Source organism: Cydia fagiglandana, chromosome 4 (assembly GCF_963556715.1).
Source record: "Cydia fagiglandana chromosome 4, ilCydFagi1.1, whole genome shotgun sequence".
Classification (NCBI taxonomy): Eukaryota; Metazoa; Arthropoda; class Insecta; order Lepidoptera; family Tortricidae; genus Cydia; species Cydia fagiglandana.
This window is the reverse complement of record NC_085935.1, coordinates 13,631,374-13,642,214: the sequence shown is the minus strand read 5'-3', so window position 1 is coordinate 13,642,214 and position 10,841 is coordinate 13,631,374. Positions and strand designations below refer to the sequence as shown.

The 10,841-nt window shown below is 38.5% G+C and overlaps 1 protein-coding gene across 1 annotated transcript in view; it reads left to right on the top strand.

Annotated features, from left to right (window-relative positions):
• The first annotated feature begins 1,157 nt into the window (after positions 1–1,157).
• The window catches only part of LOC134663807 (COP9 signalosome complex subunit 8), a 116,868-nt gene continuing 107,184 nt past the window's right edge, over positions 1,158–10,841 (top strand). The window contains exon 1 of the mRNA XM_063520316.1: positions 1,158–1,179. The gene's annotated coding sequence lies outside the window, so the exon portion shown is untranslated. The remainder of the gene's footprint in view (positions 1,180–10,841) is intronic.

Genomic DNA, 10,841 nt, shown 5'->3' with positions numbered 1-10,841 from the left:
AAAAAAAAAACCGACTTCCATGGGGGCCGATGAAAGATTATTGTAGATGGTACACTATGTAGAAAAGGAGGTAAAACCAGCCACTTTTCTACTAGCATTTCGCTTCTGTATAATGGCTCCTCTACAGGATGGGCCAACGCCGGCCCCTCCAAGGGACGCAGCCATGCGGTAGAATGAGATAGCAATATCACTTGCTCCCTCTAACGCATAAATGCTTCCCTTGGAGTGGCCGGCGTTGGCCCATCGTGAAGAGGAGCCATGAGGGTCGTAGTTCTAGCCTAACCTAACCCACTCCTCAGATAGCAGTTCGGTTCTGTGCGGATCGCAGTTCGAACCTAATCAAACCCACTTTTCAAGTAGCATTTCGTTTATGTAAGGCTCGCAGTTCTTACCTAACCTAATCCTTGTTCGGTTCTGTGAGGATCGCAGTTCAAACCTAACCTAACCCACTTAATGGCGCATGCCGTGCGGTGTACGGGGGTTTAAGCGGGAGGGGCTAGTAAGATTGGCATCATCGTACTTTATACCTACATTAATTTTATGGTAGGTAATCATAGTTGATTATTTAGTTAAGGTATCATAGTGGTTTTCTGGGTCAAGGTCCGGGTCCGAGTCCGGGTCCGAGTCCGGGTCCGAGTCCGGGTCCGAGTCCGGGTCCGAGTCCGGGTCCGAGTCCGGGTCCGAGTCCGGGTCCGAGTCCGGGTCCGTGTCCGGGTCCGAGACCGGGTCCGAGACCGGGTCCGAGTCCGGATCCGAGTCCGGGTCCGAGTCCGGTTCCGAGTCCGGGTCCGAATCCGGATCCGAGTCCAGGTCCGGGTCCGAACCGGATCCGGGTATGAGTCCGAGTCCGGGTCCCAGTCCAAGTCAAAATCGAAATTCGTAATCACCAAACGTGTACCATGCGTCATTGAAGAGTTCTGTTCTGGTCATCTTCAGCAGTTCCACTTCATCAAATGCGACAGTTTTTAATATAAATGCTTGATTTTATGATGAAAATACAAAAAAATCTATACGTATGCCTTTAATATTTGAGGAGTTCCCTCGATTCCTTATGGATCCCATCATCAGAACTCGAGCTTGACAAAAATGTGGCTTAAAAACTTAACTTGCTTAACGAACATAACGAAAAGGAAAAATCGCCAAACGTGAACTATGCGTCGTTTAAGAATTCTGTTCTGATCATCATCAGCAGTTCCACTTCATCAAATGCAACAGTTTTTAATGAAAATGCTTGATTTTCTGATGTAAATACAAAAATCTCTATACGCATGCCTTTAAGATTTGAGGAGTTCCCTTGATTCCTCATGGATCCCATCATCAGAACTCGAGCTTGACAAAAATGTGGCTTAAAAACTTAACTTGCTTAACAAACATAACGACGAGGACAAATCGCCAACCGTGAACTATGCGTCGTTGAAGAGTTCTGATCTGATCATCATCAGCAGTTCCACTTCATCAAATGCAACAGTTTTTAATGAAAATGCTTGATTTTCTGATGTAAATACAAAAATCTCTATACGCATGCCTTTAAGATTTGAGGAGTTCCCTTGATTCCTCATGGATCCCATCATCAGAACTCGAGCTTGACAAAAATGTGGCTTAAAAACTTAACTTGCTTAACAAACATAACGAAGAGGACAAATCGCCAACCGTGAACTATGCGTCGTTAAAGAGTTCCGTTCTGATCATCATCAGCAGTTCCACTTCATCAAATGTCACTTTTTTGGATGTATATGCTTGATTTGTTGATAAAAACCCAAAAATCACTATATGTATGCCTTTAAGATTTGAGGAGTTCCCTCGATTCCTCACGGATCCCATCATCAGAACTGGGTTTTGACAAAAACGGGACCAATCTGTATGCATATACATTCAATCAAAAAAAGAATTTTCAAAATCGATCTAGTAATGACGGAGATATGGAGTAACAAACATAAAAAAAAATAAAAAAAATAAAAAAAAACATACAACCGAATTGATAACCTCCTTCTTTGAGATTTGGAAGTCGGTTAATAAGTCACGGTAAATATGTAACAATTATGAATCTAATATGATCATTTATATTGTTCTGCTTTCATAAGTAATAGTTACTGATTTTTAATGAACGTTTTTCAATTAAAAGACATATCAAGATCGCTTATCTTCTTTCTAATTAAAAAAAACCGGGCAAGTGCGAGTCGGACTCGCGCACGAAGGGTTCCGTACCATAAAGCAAAAAAAAAAACGGAAAAAATTGCAAAAAGAAAACGGTCACCCATCCAAGTACTGACCACGCCCGACGTTGCTTAACTTTGGTCAAAAATCACGTTTGCTGTATGGGAGCCCCACTTAAATCTTTATTTTATTCTGTTTTTAGTATTTGTTGTTATAGCGGCAACAGAAATACATCATCTGTGAAAATTTCAACTGTCTAGCTATCACGGTTCGTGAGATACAGCCTGGTTACAGACAGACGGACAGACGGACGGACGGACGGACGGACGGACGGACAGCGAAGTCTTAGTATAATAGGGTCCCGTTTTACCCTTTGGGTGCGGAACCCTAAAAACGAAACTATAGCTTGGTCTGACTCTACACGATTTTACTCTACTCGAGAATTATCGACATGATTACTTGAATATACATATACGGTCTGTGTTACAGTGACAAATAGTTTTTGCATTTAATAGCCTTTCAATTTTGTTTTGAAACCCAAACAATACCCGTTGTATAATATATGTGAAAATCAAGTAGCCGGTGTGCCCACGCGACGAGCAAGTGTAAATTGATCATTTGATTTATGTATGCTTTTATTATATAAGTTTTAGGCAGTTCATTTGTATGTGTCGCTATATCTGTCGCCTGTCTCGTGTAAACTAGTGATGTTGTTGATTAATTTGGTTTAGTTTGGTTTGGTTATTGATTGATTAGTTTGGTTAAGTTCGATTCAGATGCACTAAAAACAATCATTCGCTCTATTTTATCATATAATAATAATGCAAAAATCAATTTAAATGTACCGACTATTGATTTGGCTTTAGTTTGGTATAAGTTAGATTCAGATGCACAAAAACAATCATTCGCTCTATTTTATCATATAATAATAATGCAAAAAAAAATTCAATGTACCGACTACTGATTTGGCATTAGTTTGGTATAAGTTAGATTCCGATGCACTAAAAAACAATCGTTTGCTCTATGTATCATGTTATAGTAATGCTAAAAATAAAATAAAAAAATCCTAGGGCTATATTTTATACGACGACCGGACAATCAGATTTATCGGACATAAGAAAGCGACCACACGGTAAATATTTCGAACAACAGTTTTCGTAAGCACCCTAAATAAAATTTGGGTAAAATAGGTGAAAAGCTTATGAAAATATTTGCTGTTTATTTCTTTTCGCCCTGTTTTTCTGTCACTTATAAAGTGCTGACTAATCGGCCATTTTTGCCGACTAGTCGCCGACTAATCGCCGACTACAAATGAGGCCGGATAGTCGGCTTTCCCGACTAGTCGGCGACAAGTCGGTACATCCCTAGTGTAAACGTGTTTGACGCGCTTTATCTTTTGCTAACGAATCCTTAGACATTTATTACTTGTTCAAGAGTGACTCGTGTACGCATGAATAGTTAAACAATTATAACTTGTAAATGCCTAGCAATTAGAAGCTTAATCGTATGTAAAACGAAACGGACTTAAGGCACTTAGAGTCTAAAGTACATAAACATAAATTTACGTAATTTTGAGAATCAGATACTATATAAATATAATATTGTCTATAACTCAATAAATGTGGTGTCTGAGTGGGTAAACGTGAGACAAAAGTAAAATGATTGATATGAAATATATATTCCTATAATACTTTCTATATCAAATTTTAATTTTATTTGTATAATGATGATATTGGCAACAACAACTAAATAAGTACTTGTACTTAAATTAAGACGAAAGTGGACTACCGCCCCGAAACCGTCTTTCCATACAAACGTGCTCAATTATTTTTCTGGATATTAATATTATTGTAAATATTTGACAGTACAGCAACCTTCCCTTCGCCCTTCGTTTGATTCTTTACGAATTTTTAATTGCTATAAGAGCTAGGAAGAGCATTGAAAAATTTGTAAGCAGAGTACTTATGCGCGGAAAGAGTCGTGGAATGTATGGGGCTCAATATATTTCACGACTCTTCTCTTTCCGCACAAACTCTACATCATTTGATTTTCGCTCCTAAACTCATAACTATTATGATAATCAAAAAGTCGAAACAGTCAAACGACTCTTCGTTTGACTTAAATATTTGTTTGGTTGCATAAATATAGTTAATATACTACATCAAATGATGTAACGCTCCTTTTCATAATTTTAATATCCAGAGAGGAAAATGAGGACTTCGTTTCTATGGAGAAGCGGTCGTGCCCTTTCCTCTTAAGTAGTTGGTATTCATTTATTCATATTATATTCTGAGAGATTGAATTGCAGCTTGCTCGGAGTGTTTGCTTTTCTTGGTTTTACTTATGACTAAGTAGGTATTACTCGTGTTACACCTGCTACTCCAACGCTAAGATACTTAAGATAACTCGGTTGATGTTAATAAGATTGCTTAAGTTTCTATAAATGCATTTAATTGGGGGTTTCTTCAGAGTGAATACCAAAAAAAATGTTAAAAAATTGTACTTTAATAATAAGGGCGCACGATGGAGAAAATTGCAGAAAATCGAGTCAGAATATTTGTTTTAATATATAGGAGATGTTTAATCCTGCTAAATAAATAAATAAACACTTCGACGGATTCCCACTGCACCGGAATAAGTACTGGTGTTCCCTATTGCTAATTCTTGTTTTTATGTTTTTTTTAAAGTTTCCACATTGGTTGCTGAAATCAAGGCGAATACTCAATCTACCTATTAAGTTATAAGCTAACTTTACATAAAAACACAATCTACTGTTACGATCACGGAAAGTAATATAAAAATTAACCGTGCAATTTCAGATTTCGAAGCGAATTCGATACGGCACTAACCTACCGTTCGGAGATATAGTTCAGCATATTATATGTTATATTATAAAAGATTGCGGTCTGGGCGCGTCGGATTCAGCGCGCTCAAGGATGACCGGCCCATTCCGGTCCCGGAACCGTACACTGCTAAATTGCTTCGTAGGTATCAAGCAAACAGAACTGCTTTTAATAATTAATGATCTTTATTGCACTGCATATTTTAAATATGTGCTCCGTTGGTTGACGTTTTTGGTTTGCGAGATAAAGAAGAGATACTATTTAAGTTATTCTGCCGTATTCGAACTTCAAGATATTCACAAGAGACGACACGTCCTAGATCCATTCTAGATACGTTATAGTTTAGATATCAACTAGTTCTCTTTTGCAGCGTAATTCGGGCAACCAATGTCACTTTTACGTTAGATAGAGTAAGATATCTATTAGATGTGAATTGGATCTCTAAGTCATATCCTGTGGAAATCGTTCAAGAGTATCTCCAGAATCGCGCAAATGTCAAATTTGACAGGTTAGATCTTCAACATATCGTTATCGTATCTTGGTGATGTCTAAAAGATATCTAATAGATGTCTATTTCAAAATCCGAATCGGGCCCATTGTTTTATGACCAAGGTATCTTGAAGTTTGAAACGAAATCGACGCGATATGTTTTTAGGTGATCATCTGAAACACTGTTATCATGATTAATAAAGGTCTTGCAAGATTTCTCTTGTCGGTTGAGTAATCGCTATTGCATTGGTTTTTCGCCCCTACTTCGAGTATCTCCTACTTAAATTTATTAGTAATGGGTTTTTCTTTAGCAATGTTGTTATTCACACAGGACATAGGCCTACTTTTAATTAAATTTAATAAAAAAATATTGTTTTCCCCTCGCCCCTCGGACAGTCATATTTATCCACGATTATTGCGTTTTATTTAAGGGTGAGCCAGAGATGAGAGAGGCAGCAGATTGGTGCGAGGATAATATGTCGTGATGTTACACTCTCATCTCTTCTCATTAAGTTCTGGTAAGGTGTATGTATACCCACTCAAATAAATAAATGATAATGAGTAGGTACCTATCTATGCAAAATTGCATAAGTTAATGATGGCATGAAGTTGATTAATATAATTAAACAATAGTTTCTCCATTTCATCCGACAGTTAATCATAACCCGAAATGAGCTGGCATTGTCATATAAAAATGGACAACATTATAAATCTTGCGATATTACCAACAAACTTCCCCGTCATTATGGCAGGTATAATAGGTATCGTTCGCTTTCACTATTGCCCATCATGTGACGATGTGACAGCATAATTAAGCGCGTCGAACATAATCACGCGTCGCATGCACTCGCCACTACACTCACGCACAAAGAAAAAAGTCAGAAACTATCAATGAGCTCGTAAGGTCTTACTTCTTTTCATCTCTGGGCACCAGTGTACCTAGCTGTAGGTGCTGGACAAAAAAGCACGGTCGTGACCTCGCCCGACCTGCCGGATGTATCGAAAGTAACCATCACTCTCCCAACTTAGTGCAAAAAGATATAACCACCTACGTTTTTAATAAAGATAAGCTCTTTTAAGTTTAAGGTAATGCTGGCGTTGGCCGTCACTGCCGCCATAATGAAAATATTGTTTGTGAATTCTGGTCATCTCTGTACATTTTTGATCTTTATCTTTCGACTTTAAAATTTAAAAAAAGTAATGATTAACGCGTTCGATTTAAAACACAAAATTAGCTTTAGGTGACATCATTTTATGCTTCATACTACCTAAAAGTATCATGTCTAGTTCGTAATCCACAGTGATGGGTAAGGTCGGTAAAATTGATGGACCATAGAGAAAGCGTGGTTTATTCCTCTCTAACCTCGATACGCGGTTAAAAGCTCTTACTTAATTAAGATCATTTCCGATACTACCTCTACCTCTGTACGCGAATTTTATTAAAATTGCTTCATCATAAAAAAAAACTTAAAAGGTTTTACTGTACCTATTTGCTACCTAATGGAAGTTTAAGGCCATCAAGCAACAAACCTATAGGAAGTTAGCAGTGTCACTGTAAATTTGTGAAATTAGAAAATGGTGATTTTAGTATCCACTGCATAAATATTGTGGTTCAAAAGCCAAGACAAAGGCAAACACTTTAATGTGTTTGTTTATGTTATGTCTGCAACTAACTGGAAAACTACGCTACGCATTCTCTCCTTAGATGTGTAAAGTCCTTGTAAATATAATTAATATTAATGACATGCAGTTTTTTAAACGGTATGCTTCGCTATGCAAAATAAACAAAAAGAATTAGTACAACGTAAACCTGATTAAATAAGTACGTACCGAAAAATCCAAAGGCTCAATTAGATGGTGCGAGAACTCGCATTGTAAGTCTTTAAGTCCAGTTACAATCAATGTAACGTAACTCTATGTATAGTAAGTCTTAATGAATCTAGGGTTAGTTAGTGCCAACTTAAAACATTTTCATTTTAATCGTTTCAATTAAGCCACAGTTGTTTGCGATACTATAGGTAATCAATGAAAACATCAGAATTGAGCGCGAGAACACGAATGAGTCGGGAACTGCCTTACAGCACGTACCTATACCACATAACATTTTACAATTTATTAAGATATGTATGATTCATTTTTCAGTGGCATTATTCATGTTCCCGTGCCGCTGGCCAACTTCACTGGGCACACTTGCCCCTCTGTGAGGGAAGGTCGGGCCGTCTATATTGAAACTATGTATTCTCTTTGCCGAAGTTTTTTTTAGTATTAGAAATAAGATAAACAATCGTGATGTGTCTTTTAACTGAAAAACACATTTTAAAAGTAAGATACGGCAAATATGTAACATTTATGAATCTAATACGATCATTTATATTCTTCTGCTTTCATAAGTAATAGTTACTAATTTTTAAAAAGCCTTTTTGAATTAAAAGACATGTCAAAATCGCTCACCTTCTTCCAAGTTCTTTCTAATGCTAAAAAAACGAACTATAAGTGGATTCATGTAATTAGCACGGTAAGAGACATTACCTACATTAGAAATATGTAATAAAATATTGATAAATTACATATATATATATTATGTATATATTTTGTGACAGAAAATGTATTCAACTGGTATAGCGTCATAAGTAAGCGCCATGCACATAGTTTTAATTTATTAAAATATTAACACCTTGCAAATTAAAACCAAAATATTACTTTGCTAATCCGCGAAAAGATAACGTGCTAGCAGGCGTGGCTCACTCCGTGATTTCGTCGCTTTGCTACAGGTAGCTAAAAGTACATCCTTTCCACCCCAATTTTAGGGAAAGCCATAAGCCGCGCGTGGCGCTGTCGCCACCTAGCGGCCATATCTGTGCTGATCGTAACAGACACGTTTTGTTAGAGAGTGAGTCTTCTGTACCTAGTACTATTATTTATTCTGTGGTGCTAGTCAATCAGTGCTAACCCGTTACACTTAATACTTGCGTATTTTTTAAATGTAATTTAATTTTCTCAACCTCCCAACGCAAAAATAAATACGCAAATAAATATTAACAAACTACCATCAAAAGAACAATACTCGACACGTGTTTCGCCTCTCTACGAGAACAAAACCTTCCAGAAAATGTTATACACTTGGTCAACTGATTCGTTCCCTTAGTTGAACTGCTAAAGCCATAATAATCTTTGGAAGAAATTTTAGGTGCAGGTTATCAGAAACATAGACATAATAGTAAGATAGTGATTTTATGTATCTCAGGTTTACACTGCAGAACAGTACGGTACAGATCGGCGTCGGCGCAGTGGGCGAGGTTAAGCGATTGCTTAGATCCGCGTTCACCTCTCATTGTGCAACCGCGCGCGCGGGGAGGGGCACCGTGGGAACCTCCGAAAGCTCGCGGTGCGCAGCTTCCGCCGGCGCGCCGCTACGCTCGCATTACCCTAACGACGCATCTCGCACGCCATGGCACCTCAAAACTGCAATCGGCACAAATTGATTCTCGCATTATCTTCGGTAACAGGAAATTATCACGTTAATCTCACAAAACATTCACACTCGGTTATTACTTTGAAGCTTGATTGCCGAAATAAAGTAGGCACCACTTTCGCTTCGCTCCCTGATTACCGTGCATCGTATTCATACTTCTTCCATTCAGTATAATGTATTCATTACATACGTTGTGTCGCAGCGCGCTCCTGAAAGGCAAACATGTACCTCGTAAACTATGGCGAGTAACCTACCTGAAAGCTAACAAAGAGCATACAGAAATTTATTATTACATTTCGTATTGTTTTGTAATTTCTAAACGGTGTAGAGCATTGGAATAATTCATAAGTGAGGATGTTGTGTTCGGCGACGCGGCGTTGTTCACGCGGCGACAGCTGAATAGGGCAATGGTGGCGGGCCGTTAGCGCGCGGGGCAGAGAGGGGTGGCGCGGGGTGTGTAGCGGCGGGGGGTACATCGCTGAGGGCGGAGCACCTGAGCGCGCCCTGACCTGCGACCCGCGGTGAAAGGCGCCCGCGCACGGGCCGCGCCGACGACATAGCATCGCGCGAAGCGAGCCCGTTCTCTCCACGAGCACAACAGCTTCGCCTTTAAACTAACGTTTAACGATTCTGTAACGACTTAAATGGGAACTTTTGTATCGAAATAATGGCTATCAGATTTTAACAATTTATTTTTATTGTCCTTTTTCTTGCTGCATGGACTAGGAAATCGTTAACAAGTTACGTTACGAGTAACAGTAATATTGTTGTTTGTGATGAATTTAAATGATCAGTTGCATCATTATGTAGTTACCATTAATTTGGTGCATACAATACCTACCTACAGAAGGTAATGTGCTTTGAAAAAAAAACTCCTGATAATTATGTACATCCGAAGTAGAATGTAAACTAGGATATGCCTATCTTTAATACAGGGAAACGCTACCCAGACAAACAAACTCAATTGAAGAAAATACTAATACATATATGGTTCACGGACTAAGCGAGGATGTACCTATTTACTTCTCATTAAGAAAAATGTTTTCTTTTATTTGCCGTGCACCGTGCACGAGTACCGTGGAAGTGGAACCGAAATGATCCCCGGCTGGCCCCGCACGCTCCCGCACCAGCAGAGAACCTACCGCGAACCACGTTCGACATGTTGCCTCTCTGTCACACTTACGTACGAATTTACAAGTGCGACTGAGAGTCAACACGTCGAACGTGGTTCGCGGTAGGCCCTCAGGTGTTCGGATGTAGTGCACACCCTGAACACTCGCCCGTTCCCCCGAGATCACGCTTTTCGTATTTCAAATGTATGTGTACCTACAGGTTAGGTGTGAATATAGTTTCCTGAAAATGTATTGTATCGTATTGTATTACTAGGTCAGTAAAAAGTTTTTTAAGGTCTATGTTGCATCACTCCATCAACAAATTTTAGGTCACAAAAATATTTAGTGCAAGTGTTTAAAGTGCAAACCAATTTGCTTGTTTATCGGGCTCAGAGGAACGGTATGCGACTTTCACGTGCACTTTATTATGTAAAATTAATCGCAAGGCGCCGGTTACACGCGTAATGAAGATTGATAGCCACCTCTAAAGTAAAGTAATATGGCGATTAGCGACTGTATTGTAACCTTCCATTCTTATGGGTTTTAGTTTTCGTTCCTAATTGGAATACAATACAATTTTATTTCATCGACATTTCGTGTAGTCTCTGGTGTCCTCACTTTTTTATAATCGTGTTGATAGATACAAAAATAAATAGAGCATAAATTGCAATAGGTACCTACTCAGTTTTCATGATTATTTAATTACTTACCATTAGTGATACATTTTGCTTGCCAACTAAAAGGTTTTCGTACCTAAGTAACACCTTTAAA